Consider the following 22,304-nt stretch of genomic DNA (forward strand, 5'->3'; position numbering starts at 1 on the left):
AGATCATAGGAAGAAGCACAACAAATAAGCAAAGGAAGAAGGAAAAGGCTAAGATGATAGAGCAGGTACATGAGCATATTTTTCATGGACATTCTGACTTTCTTGCTATATTCATTTACTTTGTGTCATGCAGTTTCATGTCATAGAGTTCTGTGTCACACAGTTTCATGTCACAGCAGCAATAACTTCAACAGGAACAGGATTTTGTCTCTGACCTAATACAATAGGGACAAGTACTTACGCATTTAACTTCAATTTAGGTGCCCGTATGCAAGTCAGTGGGAGTCAGAGGAACACAAATGTACTTACAGATCTTGTGGCTGTTCTCTTCAAACGCAATTTTTCAAATCCTTGGAGTTGCTTGTTCTCCCTCAGCATAGGCAAAGCTGCTGTTTTCCTCCAGCTCACGTCTAATTTTAGGGTTCCAGCGCCAAATGCAAACCCCTCGATGCCGACCCCTCCTATGTTCCCGTTTGCAGCCGCAGTCTAAATGCAAGCGTCTAAACAACCTGCAAACATATACGATGGGTGAGCCACAATAACGTCCGGGTTTGTAACGCGTGTCAGACAGTTCATGACAAAGCCATGTTTTGAAATGAAAGTATAAAGATGTCGGAAAAGAGAAGTGAGTGCCTTTGCTTCTGTGAGGCGTTTTGCCCCAAATAGCCAGATGTCAATGTCAGTTTTGTAGTGATGACAAAAATCACACTTGTCCCAGATCCACATTCTGCTCTGGTGCTGCTGGGAAGGCCTGGCAATGCCGTTCCTTGTTTCTGGGCACCACTGAAGCACCATTGGTGGAAGCGCAGGTATGCCAGCGTTCACCATGCTGAAAACGCTGCTGGCGAGAGCTGGATGGGCTTTCTGGCTGCTCCAGCTGTTTCCCCCAGGCAGCCTCTCGGAGTGCACTGGGATTGTCTGGGTGGGACTGGGCCCATTCTATTGCCAGGACTCCGAGCAATGCTGCTAAAGCCGCAGCTCTGCTCCTGGGAATGGCTCCTCGGCCCCTTGCTCTTCCCAGAAAACAGACACTGGAATACAAAATTCACTTTTCCGTCTCTAAACTCTTTTTCCTTCCCTGTCCTATAGGGGTATGCATATATTTAACATACACATTCTCTTCTCCTAGATTAAGAAAACCTATTCAGGGTTAACTAAAGCCTCAGCTGATTTACAGCACTGCAGTTCACTGACTCAGCAACACAGTCAAGAATATTCCCCCTGGGCACTTCTTTTTTCTCCCCCCCGAATCGTTCCCAGTGGGCAGAGGGTCATTGTCAAGGCTTTGATCTATCTGAGGCATTTGAAGGTCAAGCCCAAGTGGTCTGTGGCACTGCTTCACACTCAGAAATCAAGTTCTTCCAAAACCGGTATCTCCAGACAAGGCAACAACACACTGGATGTGGAGATAACGGATTTCTGAGTGGCTTGTTTCTCCAGGGTTTGCCCTTGGCAGAGAGCACGGTGACCTTTCCACTCCTGGACAGTGGGTCTTGGACAGAGCCGTTTTACCAAAGAAACCACAATCAAACAAAAAAAAAACCAACCCAAACTCAGACTTTACCTTGACATAGAATAAGGCCTCCTGGAAACTCAGGCACAGCCAAGCTAACGTTGAACAGATCATCATTATAACTGAGTTCAAACTGAAACTTCATGTGTGTTGACAGTGCTCGAAGTACAGGATTTTGTTTCCGTTTTTTTTCTAAGGGAAAACCTGAACAGAACTTAGGCAGTAAACCAGAACTTGACAACTGGGCACCGATGCAGGATTTATCCCAGGTGCTGGCTTTTCCTTAGGCACCTAGATGAAATAACAGACAGCGAAAAGCTTCACCCCCCTGAGCTCCTCACGGCGCCCATGGACAGGCTTTCGACTCTCTAAAATTTCAGAACATTTTAAAAAATGTTGCCAATGGCTTTTGAAGCCCAAATGGGACCCGGGCAACGCTGAGCCTGTGAGCAGTGTACAGCCCCCCCCGTTCCGTGCTGGTACCCACCCCGGCACGGAGGAACCGCTTCGGTTTCTCGGGGACAGCATTTGGTTGTTAAATTCATTTCTCAAAGGGGCCTTTCCCTCTTCTCCAGTCTACTTCAAAACAACAGGCAGAGCCAAAATCCCACTTGATTAAAAGAAAGTGAAAAAGGGAGCTGAACTCCTAGCAAACAAACAAAAACAGTTTGAAATTTTTACTTCAAAAGCACGGCAGTATTTTACCAGCAAGGACCGAATTCATTAATGCCGCCTTTTCCGTGCTGCTACCATTAATGCAAGTCTGTCAGTCTTCAAAGACAAATAAAAAATAACAGGCTGCCTTATTCTAGACCACTTTCCTCTTCCATTCGCCATCTCTTTCCATGTTTCCTTTCCTCATTTGTTCTCCAGCAGCAGCTGCTACGGTCGTGTGCTGGGGTGACACGCACACGCGTGCACTTGGGCATGCACACGAACAGGCTCAAGAAATGAAGACTGGTACCTTGTAACTCCCTTACTTTCAAATAATTTTTTGTTTCTCCTTCTCTTCATCTCATCCTTTTCCCTTTACATCTCTCCACTTTCTCCGCTAGCATTGTGTAATGCTGTTAGCTGCCCCGGTACTGCAAATCCAGGGCCAACCGCAATCCCAAACCGCTTTGATTCCCAGGGTGTCTCAACACTTTTTGCAGTGCTGGAGCCAACGCCAGAAGCTTGACATTCGTTCTGTGCGGGACCCAGCCAGCTGACTGCCATGGAGTTACCCAAAAGTCACTGTGTCCCAATTCTGGCCAGAATTAGGCCGATATATTATAGATTATTCTGTGTACAGCAGCTGGCACCTGATCTAGAAGAACATTGAGAACATTTCTGCAGCTTTTAAATACGCTGGAGTTGTGGTTTTTACGGGGAGGCAAGCTGCGAAAACATGGGTGAAATGTTTTCTCGGGATTCAAAGAAAGAGGAGAGGTCAAATAAAAGTGGAAAATGTACGGAGAGGTGGTCACAGCCCGATGCAGTGGGCTTCACGGGCTCCCACTTCGGAAGACTTTTTGGGGAGCAGCCGCACAGCCGGCCGGCAAAGGCCTAAGATGGCGGGATTTTGCAGGACGGTGCTGTAGGAGCAGGCAGGGTTTTCAAGGGAAGACAACAAAGAAACAGTACATTCCCAGGGAAAGGTGGGTTTTTTTTTTCTTTCTCTCTGGCAGAGCAAAAGGCCCAGGGAACAGCCTATGCTACCCTTTACGGCCTCGGAAGCTGGGACCAGAGGAACCGGGAGAGGCGGGAAAGCGTCCGGTCAGGGCGGGCTGGGGGGGCGGGCTCCTCCGGCCTCGCCCGCCACCTAGCGGCGGCAGCGGGCAGCTCGGGGCTGAGGCGGGGGGGGGGGCGATGATCGTCTCCTAAAAACGATCTCCTAAAATACAGAGCTGACCCACGGACAAACGGCAAAACCAACAAACCACACCCCCTCTCAGGTGGTAAGGCGCTGCCGGCCGTCAGTGCGAGTCCCACCATCAGTCCGTGTCCCACCGGCCGGCACCGAAAAACGCGGTGACCTCCAACCTCGCGCACGCTTTGGTAACCGTCGCCTGGGTCCCAGTTTCCGAGGCCGTAAAGGGTAGGATAGGCTGTTCCCTGGGGCTTTTGCTCTGCCAGAGGCAAAAAAAAAAAAAACCCAAACCTTTCCCATGGAACTATTTCTCCCTTAGCATCACAAAGGAGACGCAAGCCCCCTTGCAAAGGGTTCCCTGTCAACGGCAGCGGCCACTGGAGCAACCCTGTAAATTGCATTGTACGGAACAGCTGCGTGCGATACCACCATTATATTTCATAATAAAAACCAGCTTATCACCAGGGACAGAAGGCTTTTGTTTCTTACAAAAAATACCGCCAGACGAAGCAGTGCTTGTAATTGGAAATTTAGGGTCTCCCAGTTGCCTTTGGCTTGTTGAGTTCAGTTCAGGCTCCAGCCCGCGCTGAAGATGTTTACTTTGGGTAATTCCAGAGCTAACGGCTGCCCAGCTTGTGCCAAGCCCCACGGACATCGACAGCATCCAGCACAAGCAGAGTCCCATGTGGCAATTGCATCTGCAGCTCCTCCGTTCCCAGCTCTGGATGGCAACTGAGGCGGCAGCAGCCTTCACCTGCCAGGCCTGCAAAGCAGCCGGCCCATGCAGCTCTGCCGAGCCAGGCTCTCCGCCACGCTCCTGCTTTCAAAAGTCACGCAGGGATGCGGTCTCGTCACCAGGTGGAAGAGATCTGTAAGTGATTTGAAGGTTCGGAGTTCAGGAGTGATTTAGAAAAACCCCCGCCGGGCCGTGATGCCCCTGGGGGAGCCGTCTGGTCGGATAGGTTGTCTCCGGGTATTTCTGGCATTTCACCTCCTGACTGAAGTCAGGAAAACCCAAAGAAAGAAAAAAAAATACGGAAAAACACATTCAGACACTTCCAAACTTGGAAACTAGTTTCCTAATGTTTAGTCAAAGGCACAAGTCAGCTCTTGTTTTACCCACCCGTCCCTCTTTGGACTAGAAAATAGTCAGCGCAGTTTCCTTTAAAATATCAGATAAGCAGCATAAATAGCTGCCCAAGAATCAGAGATATGACTAATAATTCCTATTCATTAGACATGCAAAACATAAATAACCACTTGTTTCACTACTCATTAATTACAGCGAGACGCCTCCAGCTCTGTCACATGCGTCCAGGTCGACTTCCACACCGTCGCCTTCGAATAAATCCGTGTCGTCGTTCTGCGGACTTGTACCCGTGAGAGGAAACGGGAAAGGACGTGCGCCACGGGAGTTCCCTCTCTGCCGCTGCAGCTCTGAGCTGTGAGTTGTGAAATAACAGTCGCTGGGCCTGAGGGGGCATCAAGCAGGGCAAGGAGCTGAGGCTGATGGCAGACAGGTTTCTCAGTCCTTGGTCCGTGGGCTCAGCACATCCGCTAGTGCCAATCCGTTTTGTAGCGCTAATTAGATTTCCAGTAGTGTGGGGAGGAAACACCCGCAAGCCAGCAGGGACAGCAGCTGGGGGAGATGGAGACCGGCCACGCTAAACCCTCGATGCAAACTGGTCAGGGAAAAGACCTGTGCACAGGTATCACCCTGCGATGAGCTGTTCAGCGTAACACGGGGCAAACCCAAATGCCTCAACTCTCTTTTGTGATGCATATTTCCTTGTCTCTACCTACCCCAACGTAATAGAGATGAGCAAAATTAAGACTTGAGACGTCTATTTATAGTCTCATTTTTCCCTCTTTCATCTCAGTGCATCTCTGGCCGTTCCACGATTGCCCTTAAAGCACTAATTTTGTTTGACTTCAAAACTAAAGCTGGTGGGAAGCGAGGCTGCCCCGAAAGTAATTGTATTAACAGAAAGTGGTGCTGCGAGGTCAAGGGGAAGTGCAGGACCCGAGTGCTCAAAATACCATCAGCTACGTCACGGAACCAGATGTGCTCCGTTACTCCTTTCTGCGTATGGGGAATAGTCTCAGGATCAGGGTCGACTCTGAACAGCTCGGCAAAGGTTTTTGTCCCATTCTTCTACTTTCTACCTTTCAGAAGGGATTGTAGCTTTTTTTTTTTTTTGGCCCTCTCTCTTCTTTTTTTTTTTTTTTTCCCCCACTTATTTTTTTTCTTCCCCACTTGGTTTTCTGGTCACTGTGTAAAACCTTCAGAAGTTATTCTACAGAAAAGCTGCCTGGTTTGGGAGAAATAAAAAAAAAAAGAAAAAGAAGAAGAAAAAAACCCCAGCATCCTCATCCTAAACTACTGGAGGGACCAGTCAGAGTGCCAGGAAGCTTTGGCATAGGGCAGAGAGCAGCAGCCAGCTCTGCCCCGTGCTGAGGTGCCCCATCGGCAGCGGCTCTCACACAGGAGGGGAATGGTCCTGCGAGCAGCAGCTCAGCGTCGCCGGCCACACCGCTACCCGCCATCAGCAGTTCCTGACGGTCAGTGCGACGTGTTCAACGTCAGCTGAAGAGCAGTTTGTCAGCAATAATTTTTAAGTTACGCTGTTCTGGGCTTGTGCCAGAGCTTAGTGTTACTCTAATGAACACTGCAGAGGATGTAACAAACAAAAACCTGATTTACTAGGAAATCAAAAGATAATGCACGTCGACAGCTGGCAATCATTGTAGCTGATTTATCTGTTGGCAGAGAAGCACGATACAAGAACAGAGCTTCAGGAGAATCCAACAGCTCAGCCAGTCCTGCCTCCAGCAACCCAGCTCAAGGCCGTCTTTTGACGACGGTGCCGTGCCCTGCTCAAGTCGCCGCGACCTCGCTGAGACGGCGCGTGTTGCCCAGCAGCCACGCGTCTGCGTTGAAGCAGCGGGCCCGCGCGCTGTTGTGCTGGGCTTTGTTCCGCAGAGGTAGGCGCTCCATTTCAACCATCTGTTGAATTATAACTGTGGAAGTAGGAGGAAAACGAAAACGTATTTCACTGGGTTCTAGAAAAGCTCTGCATGGCTGTCATTTTTATCAAGGTTTTATGTGCCCTATCCAAACACCAAAGGATTGCGCTCTTCCATCAGATTTAAAGCCAGCCGGCGTACGTGTCATAGTAGGCAACTATGGCTACGGCAGCGTGCACAGTTTGTAGCCCCTGGCTCAGGATTTGAGGCTCAGAGATGCGGTTTGGGTGGTGGAGAAGGGTTGTTAAGGTTAGAGTTGGACATTTCATTTTTCAGAGGAATGATGGGCTGTTTCTAGAGAGTTTTACAGCTGGCTGGAACGAGCTCTTGAGATTCAGCCACAGGCAACACAAAGTGCTCCTATATTTTTTTGATGCGGCCGAAGTTAATGAGAGTTTTGCAAGCTGGTCTTGCAAGTGGGGTTAGGGCTGACGTTCTCCCAAAATGACTGTTAGCAGTTGTACCTGTCTTCTGTTCATTAGGCGGCATTCATGGCTGGAAACAGCCTAAGCGTGGTGTGTTAGCACTGGGATGTCTGTGCTTGGCTCGCCGCTGTCATGCTGTGCCTGGCCTTGATTGCAGTGCTGAACCTCATAGTCCTCTCTTGGAAAATGGGAATAAATGCAGTTTTCCTGCAGCACAGCCGAACGGGTGCTCAAGCAGATTTTCTACGTGAAAATGTACTAAACTGCTCAGCATGCGCCACTAGCTAACTGGTTTTTGAACCTGAGTTTATCTGGTGCCACCAACTAAAGTCCACTCTAACAAGTGCAATGGATCCATTTTCTGGTTCTTCTTTAACTTTGCACATCTCTGGAAAGGAACTTTCTTCCAAGATATACGCCAAGCTTGGCAGCACTTTCATCAGGAAGGGAACTGGACAGTCGGCATTTCTGCCAATTTGGGCTCAAATAGATGTGGAAGAGTTTGTGAGATTTTTTTGCTGTCTTCAAATCCGAAATGCAGTTTAGCCTGAGTTTGTACTTGAACTTGAGTTTAATCCAAATCTTAGCTTCACATTTTGACTTTTCCTACTAAAAAAATACAGGTAAAGCAACACAGAAATGGGAAGAAAAGGCCTAGTTTGGAGAAAAAAAAAAAAAAAAAAAGCCTTGATGCTAGGGAAGTGAGGGAGCCTGGCAGGCTAACTCATGGTGTTCATTCTTGCTCAGCTACAGCGACGGCAGATTAAGGATGAATTACTCAGTGAGCAAATGTGACTCCACCTCCTTCGGGCACCCTGCCCTGTCCCCACCCCTTGCACTTGTCTGCGTGTTTTAATGGCAGTATTCATGCAGCTGGTAATTTATGTGTCTGAGAGAGACGGTTTACACAGAGCCTTCCCTTCAGTTATTCAGAAAATTTGAGATACAGTGTGTGATTTGTGAGGTCCTAAACTCCAACTTGAAAATCACAAATGTCTTGAGGGCTGGGCTGGCACGAGAGAAATTTTAAAAGTAGTAATTTCAACTAGAAGTGAGTTCTTAGGTCCTCACTTTACACCTAGTTACAAAAGTTTGTCTTCAAAACAAATACAATGCCTGTTGTAACATAAGCACACGGTCACTCGCCTTCGACTGAGGCAGTCTGATGAAGACAGACGGAGCTGATCCAATTACTGAAACCCGCTTGATTCCGTTGGTGTCTCGTGTCATAAACACAGATTGTTAATTTCACATTACTCATAACAGGCGCACCGCGAATGTTTGCAGAGTTTATAGGCTATCGGTTACAAATGTGATTAGACCAGCCGTTCCTCAGGACTGACACCAGTTTCAAATTAGAAGCTGACAGGCCTCACCTGCTCCTGAGTTCACTGGTAGGTCACCTTCTTGTCATTTTGGCCACCTCCCCCCGCCCCCATCAAAATGACATCTGTGCTCATAAAGGGACAGCGAGGGACTCGAAGTTGTTAGAATTGTTGAAGAATAAGAGTAAGGTGTCATCCACTCCAATAATGTAGTGCTCAACTTTGGCCTTTCGGATGGCTTGATGCTTGCTGCACCTGACAATGTTTCCAGACACAAGAATAGCCAGATCGGAGGCTCAGCAGTTGTTCCCTCTTCTACCCATGGATGCTAGGCATTCAGCTCAGCCCTAGCCACCGCGTATAGATGATCCCGGAGACATGAGCAAAGAGCTTGTAAAATGCCTTCACTTCTCTACCTGGAGGAATAGGCCGTTAGGATAACCAAACCTTTCTTGCAGAGGCCATTGTTACACATCCATACTTTTAAACAAACAATGTGTGAAAGGTAAAAGGTAAATATTGTTCAACAAACAACTGGATTAAAAAAAAACAAAATATTTTTCAATTTGTTGACATTGCCAGTTGTTTACACACCATTTAGATAGATGGAAACCATCATTTTCTGTGTAAATGTCCTAACTCTTGAGAACCTGTGTCTTCATAACAGAAGACCCTTCATATTGACGCAGTTGATCTAACGTAGCTGAGCTAGGTCGGTGCCATTCCTACATCTTGACACCTCTCAAAACTAGGAAAACGTGCATGCATCTTCAAATCCAGACTTCAGGATTAGCTCTTATTTCTGACGTCAAACAAACGGAAATACCGCATCCAAACGACGTCAGACTTTGTAGGTGAAAGATTTGGGCTCCCCTAGATTTCAAGCTCACTAAAGAATCATCTAACACACATGTGCCACCTGTGGAACGGCTGTACAGCTGTCTTCTTAAGGCTTGGGTGTTTCGGGAAATTCAGTAAATGTATGCGTATAATCCCAAGGAAGTTGCCGGGCCCATTGCTGCTGCGTGCAGAGAGGAAGGTCTCTGAGCCCTGGGCCATTACAAGCCCCTGTCCACGAGGCCCGCTCTCGCCGTGAGCTCAGTTGTGTGCCGGTGGGAGAGGAGCACAGACATGCCCGTGAGAGGGCAAACAAGATGTTGAATTGCGCTTTGGCTCAGAGCAGCCAAGGAAAATCTTTTTGTTTCCCTCTCACTAAATTAGACCTTTATTTTTGGCTTAGGCTGGCAGAGCTGTCAGTACTCTCGGTTGCCATCGCTCTCTGAAATCCGTCCTTGATTTTATTTTCTGCTCCAGGAAATATTATAGTATTGTTATTTTATCTATATTAAATAAACCTGAGGCCAGACTCCTCATGGTGTAAACAAGCATGACTTCAGGAAAGCAGTGCTGATTCACGCCATCTGAGCGGCTGACTCTTAACATAAAAGGGAACACATTACCAGAGAGCAAACAGAAGCAAACATTTGTTACAGATACTCATGTCATCAACAAAAACTCCCCCGCAGCGTTCAGCAGGACAAAAAATAATAAAAAAAAAAGTAAAAATGAAGGTAGATTTACAGAAGCCACCATTTAAAAAAAAAATGATTTGGATATCGATAATTTTTAATCTTCTTCTCAGAACAACCAGGAGATCTATTACAGCTTGAGCCAGCCGTGAAAAGCAGGTCTGTTCTTTAACCTGCCCCAATTCACTTGGACGTATTTTATATCTCCAGGGATTCAGCCACGAAGTCCATTAGAGCATCAGATGCAGTGAGGTCAAATCAATTGTCCATACTGCAGACAAGGTAACCATCATTTACTGTAATTCTCCCCCGTCATGGTAGAGGAGAGGAAAGGTTAAAAGCTGTATTACCATGAGGCTGCCTCATCTATCTTTCAGGATATTGGTAATACCTAAACATTGCTTAAAGAACTGCACGTACAATCTTAAATCTGCGTTAAACTGGATTTAGTGGTTAGATTGCCAAGTGAACTAATTTGCTAATGACTTTTCCTTCAGGGAGGAGCAGAAAAAAACCCCACTTTTAAAACAAAAAGTGAAAAACTTTATATTGTCACGTCGGACAAAACACATCCAGAGCTGTACCGAACGTGCATCTCGGGATGAGCTGGATGCCTGATAATTATCCTTCCCTACACGTAGATATATTTACCTATGAAGCGATTTCCTGTCATCTCTTTAAGCTGGAGATGCTACGACAGTCCAAAAACAAAAGGGGAAGTAAATTCAGGACGTATATTTTGCACTGTAAATCAAGTCCTCATGTGTTTGCGCTCTAGGATGGGCAATAATAATTGACTGAAGCAATCACTGCTGTGGGAAAACAAACGTCCTGGCGGTGTCGCATCTGAAGGTCAAGCCTGATGACATAGTAAGCACCTGAACTCTCACTGACTCCCGGGGAGGCGGCGGGCGCTGAGCACCTCCCGGAGCTCGCCTGGCGGGGACAGATTTACACAGCCGCCGGGGCTGGGGATGCTTTTTTGCTCCCACCTCCCTCTGTTGGCTCTGCAAAGTCATTCATTTCCATTACGGTGCCATGGCACCTCTCCGACTCCTGCACTCCGCGCGGTAACTGCATGAAACCAGAGAGAAAATGCAGTTCTGCGCCAGGGGCTGTGTCTTCCTCCTCCTCCAAACAATTGCGCTGCGGCCCTGATTAATGTCACACGAGCCGATGTGCACCCAGGGGAACTGTGCCCGCACCTGCCCGGCGCGTGAGAGCTGCGGCCCAGACCTTGTAGGACTCCTCTGTTGAAGTGGGAGGCGATAGTAAAGCTCGGCTTTATTCACTTGACTTGCCTACTTGCCTTCTCCAGTTTAATTTTTTCTCTTTCCCTGGATTTCTTTAATCCTGACCTGCATTCCTTAAAAAAGTGATTGAATGAAGAGCTAGTGAGATTTTTCCATATTATAGAAAGCCTTCCACAGCCATAGAAATTAGTAAATTTATTTCTTTTTGTTTCAGCAGCTGAGTTGTTGAGCATACACATGTCTTTAAAACAGAGCCAAAGTAGTGAAAAATAGAAGAGAGTCAAACACTGTTACTCTAGTACAAGGGTATCCAATGTATTTCTGTGGCTGGCATACGTTCACGGTACTCTTCTAGTGGGAGCGTAAGGGCTGGTGTAGGTTACAGAGTAATAAATATTTTATTATGAAGCCTATTTTTAAGTCTTTAGTTAGGGTTTAATGCCCAGCACAGTAAATTCTAACTTGAAGGAAGGTAGGTATTCAGTAACCATAAAAAGAATCTAGTAAAAGTTTTGTGTGTGCTGAAGGAGAGATGAATGTGATTTAGACGAGGTGTTGCATACCATTCACTTTGCTGCTTTTCCTCTTGTTCCCTCTTTTTATGATTCACCTTAACACAGACTCTGTGTGGCTCCTTCTCCTCAGTTTGTGTTGCCCATCATCTCTGTGAATGTCCTTTGCTAATCCTCACAACGGTGCGGACTGTCACTGTGTCATTAAAGTAATGTCACCACTATAAATACATACTGGGCAACTCTTTACAAAATGACGCACTAAAACAGCTACAGCTTTTTATCCCAGCCCTGACTGAAAGAGCGCCGAACTCAGTAGAGAAAGGCTTCGAGTCTGGAAAAATGCTTACTCAAGTCAATGAGAGAAAGAACTTCAACTCCAACGGTTAACACTTCATTCTGGTCTTTTTCTCAACAGATACGAACACCAGCTCTGTAATGCCAAGTCATTTTTTTAAGATCAATATGACAAACCTAAATTGTGCAATGGACGTGTGTTTACTATTATCTGCTGCGTTAGCATCACAAGCCAGATCAGACTTTTGAAAAATAAGTATTTGATTTTACAATAATTCCACTCTGTGCATCAAACAAGTCTGTTTTTACGGAAATCTCTTTAACCAGAAAAATCACTAAGGAATTCCTCACGAGTTAAATATAGCTCTTAGTTGACAGACTTCCTTAAAGAACTTCTTTTTCTATGTCTACAGTAATTAAAATAAAAGTTGTCCTTTGAGAACTTGGCGTCGGCAAGATGTATTTAGTTTAATTTTCTCCAAATGCTAAAGAGGTTGCTACAGTTACGGGGAAGCAGTTGGGTCTTGTGAACGTGAGAGAGATTCAGATTCTCTGAATTTGCCATAAGGTGATAGACTCAAGCAGACCTTTCTGATTCTCCTGGTCGCTCTGAGGGAGTGTAGTACCTGCCTCCTCATTGCGTCAGTAGTCGGTGTCCTGAAGGCGAGTTAACGGCGTGACAGCTGTGGCATTACACAGAACATCAGTGCGGGGCTTTGCGGACAAAATTCTCCTCTAAGTAACCGGAAAAAAAAGGCAGGCTTGATTATAAAAACATGGTGAACTGCTCTGAAAACATGCACGAAAGAAGCAGAAGTACGTGCAAGCAAGTCTTTACCGGGGTGCACCTTGGGTTGTGTCACAGTGCGACTGTTTCACACAAAAGCTCTAGCAGGAGGTTGCCAAGATCATCCTTTCTTTAGAAAAATAACTTGCGCTGTTAAAAGTTGAAATAATTATTAATGAGAGACATCTTACATCTATATCAAAATGTTTCCTACACTGCTACAGGCAACCAGGGAAGACTGTATGGCTCCCTTCTTCGTTCCTTCTTTGTTGTTTTGTTTTTTTTTTTTACCAGCAATAAATAGGGTGAAAATTAGTAACTGAGTCTGAAATAATGGATGAAGAATATAAAAAATTCAAATTGGATATACAGGTTTGATTTCTGCTGAATCCCTGATGTTCAAAACATGACAAGGGCCATCTGTTGGTGGCAGGTGAAAAACAACCAGCTTAAAAAGAACACATATACAAACCCAACCTAGGTGATTAATTAAACCTTCTGGTATTTGGTTTGGGATTGGATTTTGGGCTGAAATTTGTTGTAAAAGTTCTTCAAAGGCTGAGGGGAAGGCATGGCGACCAACAAGGGAAGGTTCTTGCTTTACACAGATGTATCTGCCTTGCTTATGAGTTCGTTATTAACTAACTGCTTCAGTTGATGATTAAAAGATCAACGTATATTTGTCTAAAATGGTGAGAAAAATGTATCAAAATGAAACACCGTCCTGAGAGATTTTTCTATTTTTCTACAAGTTCAGTTTAAGCCAATATGTGTGATCAATTCAAGGACAAAATTTACCAAGATTTTGAAAAACAGAAAAGCAGTAGAAATATTTCCATCAGTTACAGGAATTTTGTCCTCAATGTCCTCACTTCCAGTTCTGCGTTCAGTGTTAATACGATCTGCTGCTGAACGGAAATCTGAATGAGAAATTTTCTTTAAACAAAAGTGAATTTAACTAATTTATTTTCATTACTGAAGCTGAGGAAAATGCAAGCTGTGTGACAGGGAAAAGTTATATTATTGGAACAGGAAACATTTATATATATTAAAAAAAAGTAAAACATAGGGAAACACAAGGAAATTAGATGTTTTTTAAATATATTTTTTAACCAGGCAAGATATCCCTTTCAACACAGCGTGGGACACAACATTAATCTTATTTGTCTGTGATCTAAAAAAACCAGGATATATTTCCTCATAAGCATGACTTTGCTACATTACCTCATTTTTACCCGCAGAAGCCAAACTGCTAGATTTTTGGAGACTGCTAGCAATAAATTTTTTTCCATGACAATTAGTCCATTACTAATCTTGGCCATCTCTCCAATGAACCTATGAAGAACCTTAATATTAAAAAGCACCTCACAAATAATTTACAATAAACCTGAAGGAATACTGAGCAAGCACCTCACAAATAATTTACAATAAACCCGAAGGAATGCTGAGCATTGGTAAATATGTCCTCCCTTTGCAGGATTTGTCTCTCTTTTAGCTTTTCTTCCTGAAACTTTGCTACGACTATCTTTAAATCTCCATGAAAGAAGCCAAAGAAATTGGAACTCAGGTTTGTAGTGGTATTAGTCATCTTACTAATGGATATTCTATAGCTTGTCCTTTTTTCCACTTCCTCTTACCTGGTCCTTTCATAACTCAGACAGTCAGACAGGCTCTTAAATACCCTTTGGTTGGAGCCAATGGGTCTTAGAAATGTAATTTATACAGCAGTTGATGATTTAAATGGCAAACCCCCAGAATCTCATGCTTTTTAAAAATGTACATCTGTCTGGATCTCATTAATGAAGGTTCTGGACTACAGCAGAAACTCTCTTCTTTGTTTGGAAAACCATTCATCTATGAATGGGATTCAGCTTTTCTTTTCAAAAACCACTTTGGAATAATGGTTTTGTCTGCTGCTTTTTGTCCAGTGGCCTCAGCTGAAACCTTGCTGGTGGTGACATGTAGGATGCTGTCCAGCAGTGAGATTTCACGATGACCACACTATCAAGACAAAGGGTGCAACAGGAGGTTTCATAACACAGGCATTCCAGGCAGTGATGGATTCATCTTAATCCTGAGACTGAGAAACTTCTAAGCACTTTTTTTTTTTTTTTTTAAGGTTATAGACAGCAGCTGCATATTAGGGCCAAACCTTTGCCCATGAATAAACACTTTGCTACTTTTCTGCTACTATGCTATTCCAGTCTGAGTGTATGGAAATCAAAACATGACAACCTGGCCTTAGCCATAATATCCAAGAAATCCTAGGAGAACGAAGCGAGGAACCAGCTTGCCTCCGTTTGGGAACAGCTGAGGCTATCTGATGGTAAACAGCTTGTGTGTTAATTTGCGGATAACGCTATCCTGATGCAGGTTGTCAAGTTGTTTATTAGTGGGGTCACCACTTGAGAAGATAAAAGGTTTCACTGATCCACTCCCTGCATAAATTTGAGCTGTTATTACTCAGTGAAGGTCCTAAATGAGAATTGACTCGTATTGATGGCTAAGTCTCATTTTTCCAAAAGAGAGTGACAATGCCCGTGTAAAAGATTTTATGAGGGCACAGGCTGATTTTATTTATTATAATTTTGTGAAATTCACCAGCATCTACTCCTTTTCTTTTGGATTTGGGATAAGGATATCTGAGAAGTCCGGGGTAAAGCAACATTGGTGATGGTTCTTTTTTTTTGCCTGATCCTGCTCTGTTTGGCCTAGATTATGCAGGTGTGCTTGAGGAGCTCCTATTGATATTTCAGGTCTCTCAAGAAATCACTGACTAATACCAGGGATTGTTGATGTACCTGGCATCTCTTTTGGAAGAAGACAGTTCTTATATTAAAGAATTTTTTCTTTTTATTTAAGAGAAGTCCTGGGAAACTGCTTCTTCAACTTGAAGGGTCTAACAAGATTCAAGCTGGGTTCCCCTTGCTTCCCCTCCTTGTTGTGTTCAAAGTTTAACTGCACTGGGAGTGTTCAGGAAGAAGGAATAGTCTACTATAATAAATCCAAACTTAACTCACTGGTTCTGATTCACATACTTGCTAGTTTGGAAATAATAATTAAAAAAAGAGTAATATTTTACTTGTTCATCTAAATATCAGAATTAGACATGGTTTCTGCCTTGCTTCTACTTCCAGTCTTCTTGGGTGTGTGAGGGAGAGAAGAACAAGACAGAGATACCTACAAAGAGAAGCGGAATATTTCTTTGTGACCAGAACAGAGAACATTTACTCTAAGTGTGCATCTTTTAGTGGCTTCAGTTGATGCCATCATCCCTTACCTTCCAATTTTTTTAGCTCTCCAATAACAGGGAGACATTATTAGAGATACTTTCCTCTATTCTCTACTGGTCCCCAGAAAAGCTTCTGCTGTGGAGTTGTGAGGTTTGCACCTGCATTTGCCCTTTCTCACCCACCTTTGAGATCAGCTGTGCCATTTTTCTGGTCACTATGTTGTCACAACCAGGCCAGGTTCACAACCAGGGAAGGTGCTGTCCAAGAAAAACAAATTGGTCATTCTAACAGTGACCAGCAGGAGTCCAGGTAAAGGATCTTTTAACAATTTCTTAAAGAACGTTGTTTTCTATAACAGATATAACAAACTTACTGAAATGTTATTGAGTTTTGTATACGTAAAGAAAAGGGACACCATCTTGCAAGTGAAGAATAATGCTTTTGTATCCAGTTCAGTTACAGAGACTTCAGATTCAGGCTGAAGAAGAGTCGTCAGATGCCCTGTGGGACTTTAAGAGTTACCACGCTTCTCCAGAGAACAGCAGCAAAGAACCCATTAGACTTGTCCCGGGAAGGCTGAACGCCCTGTCAGCTGGATCATCGCACCAGAATTATAATATTTTAAAAGCTATACTATACAGAATTATTTTGCATTAAAAAGAGATGCTTAATACTTAGCAGATTGCTTGTTCACAGTGCGTTATTGGATTCAAAAGAAACCTGTTGGAATATGTTCTCTCTTCTGTGGTACTGTGACAGGAGGATTAGAGACTTTACTACATGCCATTTCGTCACCCTCATCAGCCAAGGCATAGACTTTTTTGGGTGACTGCTGTATTTGTTGGATACAGATCAGTATGCACCCCAGTTGTTGACTGTAATCAGACCTTTTATGAACCAAGCAGGATTTTATTCACCGCCCCCAAGAGACTCCTTGCTGATATCGCTACCGTGCCCAGTGCTTGGCCTCGCAGCATTTTGCTTGCATCTTCGGGTTTCACGGAGAGAAATACGTGGGTAAGCCTTGAAATTAAGGTCTAGAGAACAAAGCCTGTTTTCTTTTGCTTTTTTACTTATGTGATCACAATAGCTTCTGGTTTTGAAATGATGATGTATTTTAGGGCAGTATTACAAAACCCTGAGGTGAAATATATTTTGATTAGTACTATGTCCAAAGAAAGATACAAAATCATGAAAATTGTACTGACAGAAGACTTCCTCTACCTCCATCTCTTATTTTCATCTTAAGCACCTGCATTACTGGAGGACAATATATTAATCAGTCGTCTCACAAGCCAGAATCCTATGCAGCTGGATCAATTTTTGGGGTAAAATTTAGCCAGACTGCCTAAAAATGCTTATTGGTCTCCATGGATTTGTGTTGAATTTATTTAATACAAAGTGTAATATAAAAAGCCCTCTCTGCAGTTAATTAGCCTCCAGGTTATTGCAGGCCCCAAGGCATTGTATTTGAGTTGTCATTGTTACTTGCAAAGATCAGCAGTATTTCATTCTTGTGTTACACAAAGTAGATTGCATGTGCTTATCTGGCTAGTGTTAATTCATTGTTTCTAGGCTCTAATTTCAGTTTTAATTTTCTTGGTTACTAAAGATAGTGCGAAACATGAGGAACTTTCCTGACGTCAGATGTGTTACACTGAGATAGTACCAGCTTAAATTACAGCAGAACTAAACCTGCTGGTTTTCTGGTTCCTCCAGAACCATGCTGTTGTAGCTAGGGGCAAGATTTGCTTCTGTTACATGATAAATCTAAAACAAATAGGACTCATTCAGACTCCTTTGGGATAGGGCAGTCCGAAACCTATTAATTATTCCTGTTTTCTAAGGAGAAAACATCAGGTTTCCTTCATTTGATAATCCTCTTTTCTCAGATAACATTTACACGTGTTCCAATACCCAGTGAGCAGTGGCAGGAACTCTTTAGTGGTTAGAGAAGCGGCAGAAGGTTAAATCATCTGACTTTGACGTTACGTTGATTGTTTACCCTTAGTGTACAGCAACATCTTAAAAAAAACGAAGCAAAGTGGGTGTATTCATTACCGGACAAACACGGCGGACAAGTTAAAGAATATGTGACTCTTAAGCTGAGACCAAAGTGCTTCACTTATAATGGAGATTACGGTAAGAACCAGATGAAGTCGTCTGAGGGAAAACGATTTCTCCTGAGCCTTTCTTCTGGTTTGGCCACAAGTTAATAACACAGCCAGCACTTAACAACAAAATGCGGGACGGTATTATCTTTTAGCAAATGCCAGTCATGTGCAATCCAAACAGGTCAATTACTAGCAAATCTCCAAAGATCTCCAGAAACCTCAGAAGAGTTAGAGATGCCAAGAAAATGTCTAGATGCGCAGAGACACAGGAACAGAAATAGGGCACAAACCAATTTGCAGAAATGGAACTTAACCCTTAGAGGGAAGAACCCAGCCTGCTACATATTCATTTCCATTCCATGAAATATTGATGGCGAGACATATGTGTAATGTGATTCTAAATTATGGAATAAGCACAAACAGAATGCGCACTGTTTCACTCGTGTTTAATCTGGGTTTCTTTTTCCAACCGTTCTCCATCTTGCAGGTGTAATGGGCAAACCTGTCTTTTTTCTGCCACTAAACATTTGAAAATTAACACGTTCTCTTGAATAATTCTAAATCAGCACACACACAAAACAGAGTGTAGAGGCCAGTGATAGCTTATTCTTCAGCTCAATATGCGTGTCTACAATTTATTAATATTAATGAAACCTGCACACAAGCGTGTAGGGATAATTGACCCCATTAAATTCCATTTACTCATGAGCTACTTTGTAAGGTTTGCCCCTTAGTTATTGTGGTTTTTATCAAGGATGAAAGTTGGAACAGCGCGTATGCCAACAGAAGACTATTTCACAAGTAGCTTTGTGGAAAAAAAAAAGGGAAAAAGGATAAAAAAAAAGAAAAAGAAAAAATAAGTACCACAAACCCCCATGTTTTCATAAAAACTTTCAAAGGCTAATGAAAATAAACTTGTCTTGCTTTAAACATCTATTGGGACATCAAAATACTTTAGGAGATGAAGAACCTCAGCCTGGATATATTTTTACTGAGGATCTCTACTGAGTGATCTTTGCAGTTGCAGGACTTTGTATCGAGCTGGGCAGACACGGGAAGGACGAGCAATATTTCAAACACATACCTGGAGATCTGAACTTTGAAATTTCGCTTCTTAAATTCTGGGAATATTGTTTTCACTGAGATTTGTTTCATGCTTTTTGTATTTTCTGTCTGAGAAAAAGGAAGTAAAACAAGAGAGTAAATCTGTTGTCATTTTATTGGTTCTGTTCTAAACATGTGAAGATTGCTGACTTAGTTCACTGGAGAGGATGCACCTAACATCTCTCCTGATTAGTGCTAAGTAGAATTCACAGTTTTATTCTCTTTTATCAAATAAGTGATATATTCTCCCTGGCCAGGAATGGTTGATCTCTTTCATCTGATTTTTCCTTTAAAAGAATCAGCCTGTGATATACAACTTATTTTGCAAAGTTACATGCAACCATTATATAACTCCCCACACCAGACATACAGGGAAAGGAAGAACACCAGCGTGAGAACTAGCATTAGTATTGCTGTAGCTAGTGCTTTGTAATAGATATCACTCAAAATATTTTTCCTGACAGTAATTTTACTTATTTTCTTGGTAACAATCTCCAACAAATCTCTTGGAATAAATCTCACAAACAGTGAGATCAAATCTTTCCCAAAAGAAGCTCTCAGAGCTGTCGTACTCCACATTCTTCGTACACAATACAGAAATCAGTATTTTTATAGTCTTTTACCCAGTGCACCTTCAAAATCCCCTAGCTTAGGGCTGTAGGGCACCTTTGCAGGTCCAGAACCACCCTTGCTGTCCTCAGACCTGGACTGGGTCTCCATAAGGTGCAATGTCTCCATCAGCTTCAGGCTGACGCAGTGCTAGTTGCACCAGGCCAGAACAAACAATCTCCAGACGTGAGTTACTGGCACAATTAAAGCGGGAGAACAGCTGACTGACACACTGAACAAAAGAGCTTTGGCAAAGCTCGCAGTGGAAAAGCATATAGAGGAAATTTGCTCTTGGCGTCGAACGCGCCCCAGTAAAAGCAGGACGAGCTGCTGATTAACAAGCTCAGACTCTGCAGACCAAATACCAAAGGATGAACAACGGCAATTACATTCTGTTATGTCTCTCCACGGCGTGCATGCAATTTATCATTAAGTTATATTCCACAGGCAGCTCCAGCAGTACATTTTCACAGTCTAACTGATGCATACGACAGTTGGCTGGCAAATCTGACTAAAAAAGTCAGAAGTACAGAGAATTCTGTTCCGTCCAAGGCGAAAACCAAAGCCCTGCAATAACAGTTATAACTGCAATAGATTTTTATGACTCTCGTGCAGCTAGCGCACTCAGTAAGGTAGCACACAGCTGTGTCTCAGAGGGTGCACATTTAACAGGGCTGCTGGGGGTTCCTCGTAACGCACAACACGCCGATTCCTCCACAGAGCTCTAGTAACTTTGGGAAGCACGACTGCCTTCTGCAAAAGTCAGGTGGATTCTTCCCTGGGGAGTGTATTTCTCCCCACGTTCACCAATTTGATTATTTTTCCAACTTCTACCAGTCTGTGTGCTGCAGAAGTCAGGTTTACTAGTTCCCAGTTCTCAGAGTCACCTCTGGAGCCTTTCTCACAGATTTTTATCTTCCTTTTCCCTGACTGTGGTACTGAGGTCAGCGTAAATAATTGATTACTCAGAGCCATTACTAGCAATTTTATCTCTGAGTTCAGTTGGAAATTTTGAGTGAATACCCTCTGCTCCAAGTGTTCTACTTTGTTTGACACTTTGAGGCAGTCCTGGAGACACTTTTGGTCTCATATGGGAACTTCCCTGTCCTCCTTTACTGATTATTGATGCAAATAACACATTTAGGTTTCCTGCAAGGACTTTTTCTTCCAAAACAGCTCCTGATGCACCTCTGTCAGGTGTTGGCACCACCAGCTGGCCGGCACCCTTCTAGAATCTGAGGTAACTGAACACAGTTTTATCAGGTTTGTATGTTTAGCAAGTCACTCTTCAAAATGTTGTTGGCCTATTTATTGTGGTTTTAGTTAACTTCTCCAAGTCTTATCTATTTTTCTCCATTGGACATAATTTCTGAAGGATGATTTTTTTACTCCTGATAACCATGTACTCTGCCCTTTTGACATGAAAACTACTTTAGATATTTGAAGAGGCTATTTAACGATAGACATTTACACTGAAACTTTGTTAAGCAGACTTGATGAAGACTGTGCTAGCTGCTCCTTTATTTACTTATCATTGCCATTTTAAGATAAATTGCTGCAAAACTTGATATTTTTTACTTTCTCTGAGTTGAATTAGAGAATGGCAGTGTCAGTGCATATTCTTTTCCTTATACTTAGGAAGCTGACAGCTTAGCTCTGCTGAATGATTCTGACCACTAAGCAGTGCTGGCCTCCAGGCATCCCAGTCAATGTCCTACCTCAGCTCTCACTCCTCAGGTAAGCTGTTGGACCGTCACTCCGGAGCTAAATGGTACAGCTGCTCACAGTAGTAAATCAATTATTGTGGCACACAACACTGTCTTCAGCTGTGAAAGAACCTTCTCAAGGTTAGACCATCGCCAAGGGAGGTGCTGTGCAGATGTGCTAGAGGCACGGTCCTCAGCTGAAGAAGCTGCAGACAAAAAAACTAGCTTGGGTTTCCAGCTTTTCAAGCCCTGTGAGAAACAGAGCGATTTAGTCCTTTGGTGAAAGGCAACGTGCTAGGAGATGTCTTCTGAACTCAGTGCTGTCATATACACTTGTCCTGGAAGTTGACACCGTAACACCGTATGGCATTATCTGATTTCTCCAGTGCTTACCCCAAAATGACTTCATGATAAAAGCATTCACGTTCACCTGCACAACTTCAGAGTTTGCAAGACCGTTATGTTTCTAACAATGAAAAACATGGCTTTATTGAGATGATAAAATAGCCATAAATAAAGAGCTCACAGGAGCAGGCTGACAAATAAACTTTTTATACGTTAGCTATGTATGGCGATGTAGTTTGTGGTGACAGCACATTGCTCAGAAGAGCAGGTCATATTCTGCTTCCCATTATACCAATGTCAACCCAGAGAATTTCCATTGTCTATATTTCAGCCAGTTCAACTAAGATAAAGGTCTCTACACAGGATTTCATAGCCTTTTTTTTGCCACTGTATCATATTATTAAAAAAAGAAAGTATTACAGGGGTCAAATTACTGTCAATTTTGTTTCTGGTAATAAACGCAGATGGTTTAGTCTCATCCATTGATCATAATAAAATCATTTAATAAAAAAAAAAAAGCTGAAATAGATTTCAGTAAGGTATCAAGCCCTTCTCCTGCACTGTTACGGAATTTAGGCATGTGACACAAGGCAATGCCTATCACAGTGACTGTCACTGGAACCAGACACCTCAGGGTAGACATTGCCATTTTAGGTCTCTCAGTGACAGGACT

The 22,304-nt window shown here is 43.4% G+C and overlaps 1 long non-coding RNA gene across 1 annotated transcript; it reads right to left on the reverse strand.

The window, feature by feature from the left end:
• Positions 1-11,284: 11,284 nt before the first annotated feature.
• Positions 11,285-21,429, reverse strand: LOC147599909 (uncharacterized). Its single transcript, XR_015259259.1, has 5 exons — positions 21,299-21,429; positions 18,952-19,040; positions 15,936-16,010; positions 12,572-12,670; positions 11,285-12,468 (listed from the first exon to the last, which is right to left on the reverse strand). It is a non-coding gene; the product is annotated as an uncharacterized LOC147599909 (long non-coding RNA).
• Between the last annotated feature and the right edge of the window lie 875 nt (positions 21,430-22,304).

This window comes from Chlamydotis macqueenii, chromosome 8 (assembly GCF_036417535.1).
Source record: "Chlamydotis macqueenii isolate bChlMac1 chromosome 8, bChlMac1.mat, whole genome shotgun sequence".
NCBI classification, from domain to species: Eukaryota; Metazoa; Chordata; class Aves; order Otidiformes; family Otididae; genus Chlamydotis; species Chlamydotis macqueenii.